Source organism: Danio rerio, chromosome 15 (genome assembly GCF_049306965.1).
Source record: "Danio rerio strain Tuebingen ecotype United States chromosome 15, GRCz12tu, whole genome shotgun sequence".
NCBI lineage: Eukaryota > Metazoa > Chordata > Actinopteri > Cypriniformes > Danionidae > Danio > Danio rerio.
This window is the reverse complement of record NC_133190.1, coordinates 49,977,030-49,993,348: the sequence shown is the minus strand read 5'-3', so window position 1 is coordinate 49,993,348 and position 16,319 is coordinate 49,977,030. Positions and strand designations below refer to the sequence as shown.

At 37.4% G+C, this 16,319-nt stretch overlaps 1 protein-coding gene and 1 long non-coding RNA gene across 8 annotated transcripts in view; one reads left to right on the top strand and one right to left on the bottom strand.

Moving 5' to 3' along the window:
• The window catches only part of igsf11 (immunoglobulin superfamily member 11), a 230,977-nt gene that overhangs the window by 205,878 nt on the left and 8,780 nt on the right, over window positions 1-16,319 (bottom strand).
• LOC141377938 (uncharacterized) lies at window positions 4,627-15,350 on the top strand. Its single transcript, XR_012391129.1, has 3 exons — window positions 4,627-5,737; window positions 12,178-12,389; window positions 12,457-15,350. It is a non-coding gene; the product is annotated as an uncharacterized lncRNA (long non-coding RNA).

The following is a 16,319-nucleotide window of genomic DNA, read 5'->3' as shown; positions in this document are numbered from 1 at the left end:
AGGGCCAGATGCAAAAAAAAAAAAAAAACGTTGTCCCAGGCCAAATTTTACATACATCACACAGACACGCATTGGCAGTAGTATAGTAGTATCTAAAGCTGCTTTTCCACTATCGTGCCAAACCGTTCTAAGAACACTTCGGTACGGTTACGGTTGTTTCTCCACTGAGCCTGGAATGGCGCGGCACGATTACAAACCGTTCTCGGCCTGGAATTCTCGGCACGGTTAGACAACCGTGCTGAACTGTGCTGACCGATTCTGTATGTTGACGTCGCAACTCGGTTGCTAAGCTACCACAGCTGGCTCAGCAGAAGCGCGCTAGTCATCAGACATCCTCAATAAACTACAGTACATTTAATATAAAATCCAAAATAAAATCTGATCCAGGTCTAAACGATACAGTTTGAAAAGGGTTTTAAAACCATGGAGCAGTCTCTGGCAGAGAAGTGAATAACTCATCACATTCTTACGAAGATTTTATTCATTAAAGTTATTATTTTATTGACTTGAATACAGACCTACTTCGCCTGCTTGTGAGTTTATTGCACGCAGCGCTGTATTTCACAGCACAAAACTCGCTCTGATCCGGAAGAGACATGCCATGACTTGCGCTGCTGACTTTTTTTTCCTGCTGCGCATTGAATAAGCGAACGCTTAGCATCGTCGATGTCCAAATTCTACAACAACATCACTATATCCATGGAACACGAACTTGCAGACTCTTTTAACAACGAGGAAATAATTGCACTTTTTAATTCAAAGCCAGGACAGCTTGTTAATACCGGCGAGACCACCTGAAGGACGGCGTGTTGTAATGTCGGCCGTCCAAAAGACTTCGCTTGAAAGCTTTACGGAGCGGCACTGTAACTGTCCAAGGTACTGTTGAATGATTTATATTATAGCATATGCACTAGAAGACTAAACAAGTCAAAATAATGAATTAATTAAATAAATATTGATTCTTAAATGTCAGTATTGTTTTTACTCAAAAAATATCAATAAGTTTTGACAAATGTTTTATAAAAATAAAATGAGCAATTTTCATCATTTCAGCTATAGGCAAATATATGATTCAGTTATACATAAGTTACATGACATTTATGAGGCATGTAACATGTTTCTGTGTTTTTGTTTTTTTGTTCTTGGTGATCTTTAATATAGCTACGCAAATATTTTCTAAAACGTCTAGCAATAATTCGCCTACAGCTTGTTAGTTAATTATGAACACAAAAATAATTATAATAATAAAAATAAAATGAACAAAATAAAAAGATAATAGAGCAGCATTTTGCTAAATATAATAGTGCTTTATATGCTTTAAATCCTGCTATATATTGTTTCATATTCGTTTTTTTTTTCACTTGCTGCATTCGTTATTTAATGTTTGAATAGTAAAACAAATAACAGCCATCGCTTAATTGGTTTCATTTTACCATCAAAATGTAGCCTAGTATATTTTATATCATTATCAACTTTTGATATAAAAACGCAGTGTATTTTAATTAATTGTTAAAAATGAAATAATTGATGTGCTGTTTTTATTAGTGAAAGTGCCCGCTCACCTTTGACAAGGCCTGTCCAAAATTATATTTCTGCCACTATAATGCAAATGCACTATTATTGTTGTCTTATCATTGTTTATTTTTCTGTTATGTTCAGAGATTTTAAATATTATTTATTTCCCCTCCAATTATTTTCAATCATCACGGTACATTTTGGTAATTTTCCCTCCAAATAAAATTTTGCCAGAACTGCGCAACATATAAATGAATAAGGGTGCTGTGACATATATATTTAGCACCCCTATTTGATAGAGCGGCATAACAGTGTTTAGTCACACAGTTGCTTTCGCTTTTATGAAAAGAAAAAAAAAACTAGTTTCGGCTCTTATTTAACTTTAATTGAACAAAGGGAGCCGTTTACATTGCGTTACCAAGGCAACTACCAATGCGTTTTGTGTAATGTTTTAAAGAGCTTTGTCGCAGCACGACAGTGGAAAATTAAACCGTATCCGTGCTGTCTGGCCCGGTTTGGCACGGAATGGAACAGTTCTGTTTAAAGAACGATTCAGCACGATAGTGGAAAAGCGGCTTAAGTGTGTGTAAATGTGAGTGTTCGTTTCCCAGTACTGGGTTGCAGCTGGAAGGGTATCCGCTGTGTAAAGCATATGCTGGAATAATTGGCGGTTCATTCTGCAGTGGCGATCCCTGATAAATCAGGGACGAAGCTGAAAGACAGCGAGTGAGGATAGGTAGGTAAGTAGTCCTCACAACATTGCTTAAAAACACGGCCCATGCATCATCATCCTGACGCGAACTCACAGCGTTCAGCATGTTTTGTGGCTGTTAGATCATAAACATCAGCTGCCACTCATCTTCATTCGTTCATTCATTCATTTTCTTGTCGGCTTAGTCCCTTAATTAATCCAAGGTCGCCACAGCGGAATGAACCGCCAACTTATCCAGCACGTTTTTATGCAGCGGATGCCCTTACAGCTGCAACCCATCTGTGGGAAACATTCACACACACTCATACACTATGGACAATTAAGCCTACCCAAGTCACCTGTACTATATATCTTTGGACTGTGGGGGAAACCAGAGCACCTGGAGGAAGCCCACGCGAACACAGAACATTCAAACTCCACACGCCAACTAAGCCGAGGTTCGAACCAGCGACACAGCGACAGCACTACCTACTGCGCCGATGCGTCGCCTCATCTTCATACACTCTAAAATAATTCTGTAGGCCTGTCTATCTTTATAAATAATGTTCATTTTACACTGAATTCTGTCCAAAATATATAGAATTTTTATTTATTTTGCTAAAATAAATTCTTATAAAATTTGACTGCAAACTTTTTTTTTTTTTTTGCATCAAGCTAAAGCTGCTTATTCTTTTAAAGAACAGCTCTTATATAACCCAGAAGTAAAGAAAATAAACCAATGCATTTATTTTTTTTTGATTGTGAAGAGACAGAAGTGTTTGATTGTTCTATTACTAAATGTACAAATCTTTACAATAAAGCACTATTTTTTTGCAGTATTAGATTGAACGATTGGAAGTGGACAAAACGGCATGTGTTTGAACTGGAATGTGTCTCTCTTGTTTACCTGTGATCCGATCAAGCTAAAGGTGTCTTATTATACTCGGTAAACAGGGCAGCATCAGTCATGTTAAATTCGCCAACTCTCTCTCTCACATCTGTGTAGTCATCCTAGCCTTTCTCATAGTAATCCTCATAAACTAGCCCACGTATGGTGCGCGATAGCCGCGCGCTGTAGCACGCATGCGCGCAATGAGGAAATATAGACTGCTTGCATCAAAAAGGCGCTCATACTATTGCTCAATGATAAGAAATAATATAAATTGCGCCACCAAACATGTGAAAGCGAAAGCAACGAGCGTGGTTTAAAAAATGTAAGGAGTAGAAAGTGCAGATATCTGTGTAAAAATGTAAGAAGTAAAAGTAAAAAGTTGTCCGAAAAATAAGTATTGACACCAGAAAAGTCTACTTAAGTACAGTAACCAAGTATTTGCACCTCGTTACTTCCAACCCAGGCTCATTGTGGAAACGTAGTCCCGCGGACGTTTCTGGAGACCGCGGAATACGTCCCAGCGGGTACGTACGGCTGCAGTTTTTGTTTTTGCGAATCCGCGAGAGACCACTTTTGGGCACTTTTTCGCATCTCAAACGCCTCTCGCGAGTGCGGTTCGCGCCCGCGCTGTTCTTGCGTGAACCCACCAGAGGCCACTGTCCGACTGACCAGATGATTGACTGCGCGACCGGCCAATCGGCTGACCAACCCTCCTCCTTCCCTGAACCCAACCAATTTTATCGATTGACCCGCCCGCCCGCTCGCTTCCCTAAACCCGAGCAACAGTTTACAAAAGCCGTCCAAAAAAAGAAAAGCCCTGATTTTTTTTTTCTACCGCGTTTTCGGATTTCACCGCGTTCTCACCCTGTTACGAAACTCGTTCACTTAATTTTTGGGATTCTGTTTTTGTCTTACCTGATTGCTGGAGCCGCTCTTCCTCGGACTCGAAACTGATTGCCGTGGTCAACTCCTCTCTGCATCTTAAGCCTGCCGACGTACACGGTGAGCTAAGTGGACAAACAGGTTGCAGCGGGGAAGCCCTCCACAAGGAGGTAAGCGGTCGGCCGGCCGGCAAGCGCGGAAGGGAACAGCGTTACACCGCCCCGTAGCGTTCGCTTGAAAAAAGTAAATGCAGCCGTACTCCGCTGTCTCCAGAAACGTCCGCGGGACTACGTTTTCAGAATGAGCTTGAGTTGGTTATTTCCCATCTCTGACGACTAGTAGATGAAAACGTATAACAGGATATCAAATAAAATAAATGAAATCTGAAATATGGTGTTAAAAAGATCTTCAAGTGTGCAACGGCCAATATTTTGCTCGGAATATATCCAAATCAGGTTTGCTAAAGGCTGTAGAGAAAAATGTTGTTCCAACAGAGAAGCGATATCCAATTTAGCCCAAACAGAGGGGAAAATGGACAGTGATGATGATTGCAGAAGAGAAAATGAGAAACCATGGGAAATCAAATAGAGAGGCTCGTCTTTGTTGTGAATTACTGGACTGTGCTTCCAGTATTACAGCAGAGACACTATTACTAAACAACACACACACACACACACACACACACACACACACACCTCTGACCTATTGATTTATATCAGCCTCTGCAATCACACCCACACAATCACTCATGACACCAAACAATATCTGGAGTGTGTGTGTGTGTGTGTGTGTGTGTGTGTGTGTTTGTGTTTTCTCAAAGCTGAAGTTTTCATTTTCATCAGTATTCGCACACAGATCAAACGCAAATGTACTTTGACACACTGTAAATGACCTTAAATCGTACAGTTTCAACTTCTCATCGAAAAATGCAACTGGAAAATCGTAATTGCTTTCAAACAGAGCTCCTGATCAGTCTTCCACTGCTCAGACAAACAGATAATCGGTTCTGAAAGGCTCAATGCCTGAATGTCACCGCCCTCAAACAAACAGATCAATGTTTGATTTGGAAAACTCAACGCACAAATGGATTATTATTTGTCTTTGCATATTAAACCGGGATACAAGACGTCATTCTGGAAAAACCCTGCACAGTGTCACGTTGTCAGGGTTTCGAATATTTCAATAATGTCCCCGTCGTCAAACATGCCTAATCCTATGGAATTACAAAAAAAAAAAAAGAAAAATCTTTGAATTTCATAAGCTGAGTGATTTCTCAGACAGATGCAATAACGTCTCAGACATTTCTGAGAATAAGCAAGGCCGTCTGATTTATTTTTTTAAAGAAAGGTTCTTTACTTGCATTGATTGCTTACAGACACTTTAGAGGGATAGTTCACACAAAAATGAAATCCAGTCATTTCCTCATTCTCCACTTGTTCCAAACCTGTTTGAGTTTCTTTTATTCTGTTAAAAACAAATAAAAATATACTGAATAATGCTTTAAAAAAATCTACCATTTGCAAGAAGTTGTTCTGTTTTTAATTACTATTGGACCAGACGATATAATCAGAAGACTACACGGTAAGTAAAAGGAGGTGGGAGTGAAACTGAGCAATAAGCAGACACAAAAGGTAGGGTTTTAAATATAAAGAATATTTTTACTTTGTATTACATTATTTTTTCTTTCCTTATATTTCCTTAGAAAACAATAATTACCTTAAAAACACAATAACTATTTATACATGAGTCCCACTCCGGCCCTGCTGGGGACTCTTTTTAGCTCTGGAGTTTCAAGCCTGACCGGCTCACCTCAGTCGACGACTGACTATATTAAAATAATGTTATTTCCAATTCAGTTTCATTTGAAAACACGTCTTTTTCAAGGACACATCTGCTTTAGAACTTCAAATGTTTTTCATAAATATGAGAACATTAATTCTTTATAGATATCGTTGTCGTCACACAAAAAAAAAATGTACCCCTACCTTTTCCGACGTGACCCTTGCACGCGATGGTTGAGAGACACTGATGCTCCGTCCAAACCCTCTTCCTTTTCTAGTTTAACAAGTTTATAAGTATCGACAGTCAGTATTTTCGACGTGTGAAAGTATTACTTAAATGTATACATCCAGGAAACAAGACTCTTCTCCGTCTACAACCCCCTCGGGAAAGAAAAAGATGAAGCTAGCTAGCACTGAAGCTAATCTAACTGACGTTATGGCGGAGGCGCTTTCGAAACAACAAATCTCGTTGGAAACAACGGTTCAGAATGCTATTCGAGCGGCAATGGAAGATGTTAAATCATCTCTGATAGAGCTCCGCCAAGAAGTACAATCTCAAACGAACACGGTACGTGACTTGATATCAAAAGTGGACAAGATCCAGGGGGAGACACGACAGATCAAGAAAGATTTAAATGTGTGCAAAACCGAGCAGCAAAATCTCACCTCGAAAATTGCCGAGTTGGAGGACCGGTCTCGCCGTAACAATGTGCGCCTGGTGGGGCTCCCACAAGGCCGGGAAGGAGATAATCCAATAGGATTTCTTCAAAAGATGCTCCCTATCTGGATACCAGCGCTGAGGAACAAGGGTCCAATTGAAATTGATCGAGCGCACAGAATTTACGGCTCTGGTAAATCCCGCACTTTACTGTTTCGAGTGTTACGGTACCCAGACCGACAAGCGATACTTCAGGGTGCCCGGGAAGTAATGAAAACCGAGGCGATACGGGATCAAGATCACCTGTTGCGTTTCTTCGCTGATTACAGTGGATTTACCTCCCGCAAACGGCAGGCATTCGGAAGTCTTCAAAGGGAGCTGCATGCGCTGGGGATCCCAAACTTTCTGATCTACCCGGCCGTTCTCCGTGTCAACCATGGCGGTAATCAACAATCATTTGATTCGGTTAAAAAAGCGGAGCAATTCTTAGAAGAAGTCCGTAATGGCCACGCATCTGGTGTGAGACGTAAACTGTCTTTTCAAGGTCCATCCGCGCCTTCAGAGTCAATGGATGAATAAAAAGTCCATAAACGTGTTTGGAATAAACACCTCTGCTCTACATGTAAAACATACAATTTAATGTTCCGCTTCAGAGAACTTGAGAGTTGAGACAAGTTCATTTATTCACGTATCATTTCATACCTTGTAGGGGTTGTTATTATTATTTTGTTATTATTTTATTTATTTATTTATTTATTTTTCATTAGCTAACTTATAATTTGTGGACTTAGTGTTTTTTTTTCTTTTTCATATTATTTAATTATTAATTATTATAAATTTAATTATTTCAAATGTTTAAATTATGTACTCTAGTTATATATGACTGTCATTATTGTTCATAGTAAGTATACAGTTATGTTCTGTGGTTAATGGAAGAGGGTGGTCGACGTTGACTTTCTAGTGAACGAAGGTGTATGCTGCCACGGGCCCTTATGATGTTGGGGAATTTTGCGGTCTCAGGGGGTATTTGTTCATTTTATTTGTCTGTACTTTTTTGCATTGTTTTAGCTTTATTTAGGCAGTTAAATTCTGGTTGTGGAAAAACTCTTAAAACTCGTATTGTTTTTCAAATAGATTATGGATAAATACAAAATTATATCACTTAATGTTAGAGGACTTAACAGTCCAAACAAGAGAGCTAAACTTTTGATTTATTTACGGAGGAAAAGGGTTGATATCGCTTTAATTCAAGAAACACATCTGAAAAATTCAGATGTTCAGAGGTTACAGAATAAGTTTTATAAACTTGCAGCTTTTTCTACTGATAACACTAAAACTAAAGGCACTATTGTTTTGATATCGCGCATCTGTAACATCAAGATTGATAGACAAAGTCAAGATCAATCTGGTAGACTTGCCTATGTTTGCACTAATATAAGGGGAAAGAAAATTGCTTTTGTTTCTATCTATGCCCCTACAATATTCGAGGCAACATTTTTTTTGAAGATGGCTAACCACTTGATTTCTCTTATAGATTACTCACTGATTATTGGGGGGGACATGAATGCAGTTATTGATCCAGTATTGGACAGATCTTCCTCATGTAATCAAGTCCAGCTTAACTCTTCGGCCACACTCAAAAATTTTGTAAAGGCATTGAATTTGGTCGATATTTGGAGATCTTGGAACCCCTCAAGTAGAGACTACACATTTTTCTCAACAAGGCATCTCACGTATTCAAGAATAGATTATTTATTATGCTCAAAAGACCTTTTGTCATATTTTGACCAGATAATGATACTGCCAGCTATTCTTGCAGATCATAATCCTTTAATGGTAGATTTCAATTGTAATTCATTTGCAGAAAGATCTCTGCGGTGGCGTTTTAATACCTCGCTTTTACTGAATAGCCAGTTCGATGTAGACTTCAAAGCCAAATTGGCTGAATTTCTTTTATTTAATATAGGCTCTGTTGAGGACCCCATATTTGTGTGGGAAGCTACAAAAGGTTTTATAAAAGATTTCTCCATAGCTTTTGCTACTAATTTAAAAAAGATGCAAAATCAGAGAATTGACTATTTAGAAAAAGAATGTAAATCACTTGAATATTCCCTAAAATCTTCATTCTCCAAGTTGACCGTTAATAAACTTCAATCTTCTAAAACTGAACTAAATGATCTTCTGAGAAGGAAAGCAGAATTTTTACTCCACAGAACCAGACAGAATTATTACTCTAATGGTGCTAGACCAAGCAGACTTTTAGCCCTTAGACTGAAGCAAAATCAAGCAAAAGCGTATATTGACGTAATCAATCACCCGGCCAAAGGACCAGTTAGGAATACCAAAGAAATTAATTCAGCATTTTCTGACTACTTTTCTAAACTTTATATATCTGAATGTACTCTCCCAAGTCATAACTGTGCTTCCTTCTTGCACTCTCTAATTTTACCACAGCTTAATAATGAAGAAGCAGAACAGTTAGGGCAACCTATTACTCTAGAGGAACTTAAAGAGGCATTACAGGGTGCTAAAAAAGGCAAGGCACCAGGTTTAGACGGGATTCCCGCAGAGTTATTTCTTAAGTATTTTGATCTTCTCGGTCCTATCTTTTTGGCTGCCATTCATGAAGCAGTAAATATGGGGGCCTTTCACCCTCAGTTGAATATAGCACTTATTTCGCTGATCCCAAAAAAAGGAAAGGACCACTCAAACTGTGCAAATTACAGACCCATTAGCCTGTTAAATACAGATATTAAAATGTATGCTAGAATTTTAGCTTTGCGATTACAACGATACATTAATAAATTAGTTCATCCAGATCAGACGGGCTTTATGCCAGGTAGATTAGCATCAGACAACATCCGGAGATTACTACATGTCATACACGAGGCCCGGGATTGTCCTACTCCAGCTGCAGTTCTTTCCTTAGATGCAGAAAAGGCGTTTGACCGGCTGGAGTGGGACTATCTCTGGTCTGTTTTGGAGGTTTTTGGCCTTGGTACTAATTTTATTAATATGATTAAGGTATTATATAGGAACCCAACAGCTTCTGTTATAACTAATGGTCTACATTCTTCACCTTTTAATTTAGGGCGCGGCACTAGACAGGGGTGCCCGTTGTCCCCCATGCTATTTGCTTTGTCGCTTGAGCCACTAGCACAGCTGATAAGACAAGAAGACATTTGTTCATTTTCAGTTAAATCTCACAAACAATGCATATCTCTTTATGCCGATGATATACTATTGTTTATCTCAGATTTACAAACGTCATTTCCCCTTATACTGAATGTATTTGGAAAGTTTAGTTTGTTTTCCGGATACAAAATCAACTGGGATAAATCCTCTATGCTTCCTCTAAACTCCATAGCTAAACATATTAAGCTGCCATATAATGTCCCCATACGAAATTCCATAACTTATCTAGGCATTGTTGTTCAGTCATCTTTGCAAACTATCCCGGACGCTAACTATCTTCAAGTATTATCTAGGGTAGAACAAGATCTCCGGGTTTGGACCTCAATGCCTTTATCATTGCATGCTAGAATAGCAAGTGTTAAAATGAACATCTTGCCGCGAATTAATTTCCTTAGTTCTATGATTCCGTTACCCGCCCCCAAAAAGTTTTGGCACAAACTTAACTCTATGATTCGTAAATTCATATGGAATGGTAAGCAACCTAGATTAAAATTTGAAACTCTACAACGTACAAAAGAAAATGGGGGTTTAGCTCTTCCAAATTTCGAATTATATCACAGAGCTTTTCAAATAAAATGTATTCATGTTTGGCTGAACCCACTATCTAGAGTTCCTTGGAGACAAATTGAAATGAAACTAGCTGATAAATATAGATTACAAGATATTCTGTTCTCCGGGCTGAATAACAAGCAGTGTATACAAGCTTTTGGTCCAATTATTGGCAATACGATAGTAAATTTTAAATTAATGGAAAAATACATTCATCATTCACCTAAATGGCACATACATACACCTATCTGGAATAATAATGATCTTAGATCTGGGGGTGCACCATTTCTTTCAAGGAAATGGATGCAGAAAGGAATTTATACACTTAAAGATATTTCTGGTTCTAATGGCATATTAAGTTTTCAAGAACTTTGTGAGCGGTATGAAACGGAACCTTCCTCTCTCTTTTTATATCTGCGATTAAGATCGGCCATGAAGGCCTACGGGGTTCCCTGGGGGGACAATCTTCCCACTCATCCAATCATTGCTTGGTTTGATCTGTCCTTTACTAATCATTTTACCTCATGGATATACAGAAAGGCCTTGGAGGGTACAGCAAAGAATTTAGCTATACAGCGCTGTTGGGAAACTGATTGTCAACTAGAAGAGGGTGTCACAGACTGGGAAAGAGTATGGCAGAACATTTTTACTTCATCTAAAAATCCCAATCACCAACTCATTCACTATAACTTTTGTCACAGAACCTACTGGACCCCACTCAAAAGACATCGTATCAATGCCTCCTTTAGTCCTTTCTGTGATAAATGTCCTAACCAGGAACTTGGATCTTTTTTCCATATGATGTGGGAATGTGAGAAAGTACAAAGATTTTGGAATGAGATCTGTGTCATCCTATCAAAAATTATTGAATATCCTGTACCATTGAATCCTTCTGTTCTATTACTGAGTGATGATTCTACATTGAACCTTACCAAGCTACAAAAAGCTGTTTGGCTGGCTGGCTTAACTTCTGCTAAAAAATTACTAGCCCAACATTGGCTGCCTCCACATAATTTGGACATGTACAAGTGGTTGGTACAACTTCAAGACATTATAATGTTGGAGTTATCCACGGCGCGAGTGAACTTGGTACAAATGAGTACATTACAGATCTGGACTTTAGCTGCTGACAAAATCTCCTTGTTTATTGCACAAAGAAATGATCAGGATCCAGAATGATTGCCTTGCTTTGTATAATTGATATTTGATACTGTATTCTGTTTTTGTTTTTTTTTTTTGTTAACTTCTATTCATTGTAAAGCCCAGTTTCAAGAGACCGCAGGGGAGGGGGGTGGGGGTTGAATTGATATGTTTCATTATATAGGTTTTTCAGCCTGTATGTTTTGTTAACAATTAATAAATAAAAAAAAAAAAAAAAAAAAAAAAAAAAAAAAAAAAAAAATGTACCCCTACATAAGTAACCCAAACAGTATTTATGTCTTAACACTGAAAATGAAAAAATTATATTGGGCTCTGGCGAGGTTCGAACTCGGACCGGCGGCATCAAAACCTAACGTGCTAACCACTAGACCATGATGGCGCTGTTAAGCAGAGCACTGTTATCTGCTTTTATTGATGTCTACTGTTTTTTTACCTTATTCTTTTTCTCCCCTTTTTAGATTTCTGATCAAGTTATGTCAGATATATTAATGTAGTGAATCATCTGATTTTCATTGAGCAGGTGTAACATTGATTAATATTAATTAATATTCACTAAGGTGCCGCTGTTTGGGGTGAAATGGGGTGCAGCTCGCAGGTTGATGATACTCATCATTAACCTGCAGGCTGCATTTTGATCACGAGGCTGCGAGACAATAAATAAGAAGAGTGGAGCTGCGGCAAAATAATGAATAAAAAGAGTGAGACTATGGTCAAATAAACAAATGAATGAAAAAAGTGCAACTGCTGAGAGTGTAAGCAGCTAGGGACACCGGCCCTCGCGGCCAAAAAACGGACCGACCCACCGGGAATTTTCCCGGTTCTCCCAATTAGCCAATCCGGGCCTGGTCCCCAGGGTGCACCCACTTTACAATTGTCAAGTCAATTTCAAGTAAAACAAATAACAATCAATGTATTCAAATGAAAGCAAAAGAAATATAAAAGAACACAAATAAATCAGTAGTTTTGTTCACACTGAAATGAGTGAAATCAGTTCAATTCAATTCAAATTCTGTCTTTTTTCTTCATGTGTCATGTAATGACGAATCCGCGGCCAAGAAATCACACGTGAGCTGATGCACTGTTTGTTTACTACAGAGAGGATGCGCACACTTAATCCCTGCATTCGCCACAGCGGAATGAACTAATCCAGTATATGTTTGATGCAGCGGATGCCCTTCCAGCCACAACCCAGTACTGGGAAACACCCATACACACTCGGCCAATTCATTCATTCATTCATTCATTTTCTTTTTGGCCTAGCCCTTTATTAATCCGGGATCGCCATAGTGGAATGAACCGCCAACTTATCCAGCAAATGTTTTAAGCAGCGGATGCCCTTCCAGCAGCAACCCAGTACTGGGAAACACCCATACACACTCATTCACACACACACTCATACAATACGGCCAATTCATTCATTAATTCGTTCATTTTCTTTTCAGCCAAGCCCTTTATTAATTCGGGGTCGCCACCGCGGAATGAACCGCCAACTTATCCAGCACATGTTTTAAGCAGCGGATGCCCTTCCAGCAGCAACCCAGTACTGGGAAACACCCATACACACTCATTCACTACGGCCAATTTAGTTAATCAATTCCTCTATAGCGCATGTGTTTGGACTGTGGGGGAAACCGGTGCACCCCAAGGAAACCTACATGCAAACTCCACACAGAAACTAACCACTGAGCCACCTGCCTTTCTTTATATTATTATAACACTATAAATTGAGCACTAATTGCTCAAAGTTTTTTTTTGCGGAAACCAAAAATAGTTCTTCTTCCAAGGCCCAGCTTTGACATCCTCCTCATTTTTAACTGCTTGAGACTGAACTATAACTTGAAATAGATTGTGGGTCTGCTTTTTTTAGACTGAGACCAGGTTGTATACCTGGAGGACTATCTCTTGGAGATCTAAAAAGTACAAAGGAATAAAAAGAATAAAGTGGCTTCCTCCTCTGGAATCACCGAATATCTGCAGCTTTGAACAGCACAGTGAGTCTCTGATCGGCCCAGTTCCTGAAAGAACATTATTCTTTAAAAGACGCGATTGAACCGAGAAGTGTTTTCGGGTGGATGTGCTCTCTCCAGAGAGCTTCTGCTGCAGTCAGAATTGAGTTCATTTAGAGCCACTGTGTGAAACTCCACTCTCAGAATAAGGCTGTGCACATTAGGCTTATCACATATCATGTTGCAATTAATTGCTGAAGCTTTTATGATGATATCATGATTATATTAAGCTGTAAAAAAGGATTGTTTAACAGGTATAATAATGAAAAACACTTACAGTATTGGTTTATTGCTTATTAATGCTCAGCGTAAACTAAATTAAATAGTAAAAGGAATGATAAAGTACTAGGTAGGGTTTCACGGTGGCGCAGCGGGTGGCACGATTGCCTCACAGCAAGAAGGTCGCTGGTTCGAGTCCTGGCTGGTTCAGTTGGCATTTCTGTATAGAGTTTGCATGTTCTCCACGGGTTGAGTTTCCTCCAGGTGCTCCGGCTTCCCTAACAGTCCAAACACAAAATAGGTTGGTGGTTCATTCCGCTGTGGCGAATACTAAGCCGAAAAGAAAATGAACGAAAGTAGATAATGATAAATGTTGAATGATAGACATAAAAGGTAATACTATAAAATAAATGAGCCTAGTTAACGGATCAATATCAACAATTAATTTAATACAGCTACTACGTTAATATTAGTTTGAAAATACTATAAATTGGCTCAGTTATCAATACAACAAAAACAATTACAATTTATAATCAGATTACAGATATTACCCAAGAAATAGCTAAGATACATAGAAGCTTTTGGGGTTTTTAATGCGCTAAAATTACTAATGATTATTATTAAATCGTATTTGTTATATATATTATATAGTCCTATAAATAGTCATGCAGGCCAGATTAAAATGAAAATATTAACTATTTATCTAACCTAATTAATTACTTTTGTCGCTCTTATGAACACCACAGGAAATAAGATATGAATATTCTTGAAACATTTACATGATAAATAATTATCGGCAGTAATTTGAAGTGCTTATGATGTCAATATTGTGCATGTCCATTATCAGGATATATTGATTTATTGAATGCAGCAATTTTACAATTATTTTTTGTATTACAAAAGCATCCTATTGATTTTGTGGCCTTTAATTGAGGGGCTTTAATGCATGCATTTAACATTGTTATCATGATATATTGATTTATAAATATTGCCAATATACAATTATTTTGCGCACAAAAGCATCCAATTGATTTTGCGATCAATAATTCAGAGACTTTAGTGCATGCAATTAACATCATAATCATGATATTGAATTATTAAATACTGGCATTATATTGCATATTATGAAAATATCCTATTAATTTTGTGGTCTGTAATTGAGGGGCTTTAAGGCATGCATTTAACATTGCTATCATGATATTTGTATTGAATATCGGCATTATACAATTATTTTGCATGCATCCATTCATTTTGCAGCAAATAATTGAGGGGCTTTAGTGCATTCATTCACCATTATTATTATTGAATGTCGCTACAATTATTTAGCGTATTACGAAAGCATCTTATTCATTTTGTGGAATCTAATTATGGCTTTAGTGCATGAATTTAACATAGTTTTCCCCATTTTTTTGGGTCACGGTTGAGAAACCGATCCAGCAAGAGGTGTTTCAGCAGTAATCTAGCAGGACGTGTTGTGTTTAGACCTCTCGCCCCCAGATGCCCTCACGTCTGTGAAGGTGACTCTCCATCTCGCTCAAAAATCTCATATCATTTATTCATTTCTTATCCCCAAACCCGAGGATGGCAGGCGTCCTGTCCCATCTCTTCCTCTCTTAGGCACTTTGCTAGCAGTCCCAATGGTCGTTTAATTTTTGAGCGGATATTTTTAGCTGAAGATAATCGAGGTGGAAACTTCCATCTGTCCTCTGCACATTCCAGCTGCTCCGCTTTTCAGCGGGAAAAAGGAAATCAAGGCTAAACTCACTTCATCATCTTCATCATCATCATCATCACCATCATCACTGTCGTGACCCACACTTCTTTCAAACACAGAAGTAAAAAGGGTAAACTTTTTCATTTATGGCTATATTTAATGTTTTTACGTGTAGTTCCAGACAATAATAAACCTCAGAATTGTGTAAATGAGATCACTGCTGATTTAAAAAGTAATCAGGACAAGATCTAACCTGTGTTGTTATGTTATCGTTTTATTGTTGAGTAATACTAAAACATTAATATAAAAAATGTTTCTAAAAAGCAAGCGAGTTGAAAAACCTAAATGTATTATATAGATGTGTGTATGTATATGAGTATATATATATATATATATATATATATATATATATATATATATATATATATATATTTAATTAATGTCAACCTAATAAAAATGACAAAATCACAACAGAATAAAATTAAAATTAAAATATATTTAAAAAGCTGATTCAAAATATGAATAACTAGATAAATACAACAGTAACACTTTAGAACCAGTGAACCTTTCCAGTATTTTACTCAAAAAACAACAACAACAATAATGTAAACTAAACTAACAATCATTTTAGAGTTAAACAAAAACAGAATAGGCTACATTTGCCACAGAAATAATTTTTACACTTGAAAATTCTAAATTAAATCAATCCAATATATCCATAAATATATTAAATGAAATATTTGAGCATTATAAAAATTGTTACATATTTGATTAGCAAACATTTTATGTCCCCTTCTATCATATATATACTGTTTAAAGTAAAAGAAAAAAAATCGAACCATGATTTTTGTGAACCGTTACACCCCTAATATTTATATATATATATACATATATATATATATATATATATATATATATATATATATATATATATATATATATATATATATACGTTTCCTCATAATGGTCATAAAAATAATCAGAAGCTAAATCATTATATCAAAATATTTAACAGTATACTAACTTACTGGAAGTTCAAAAATATTCTTTATTTGG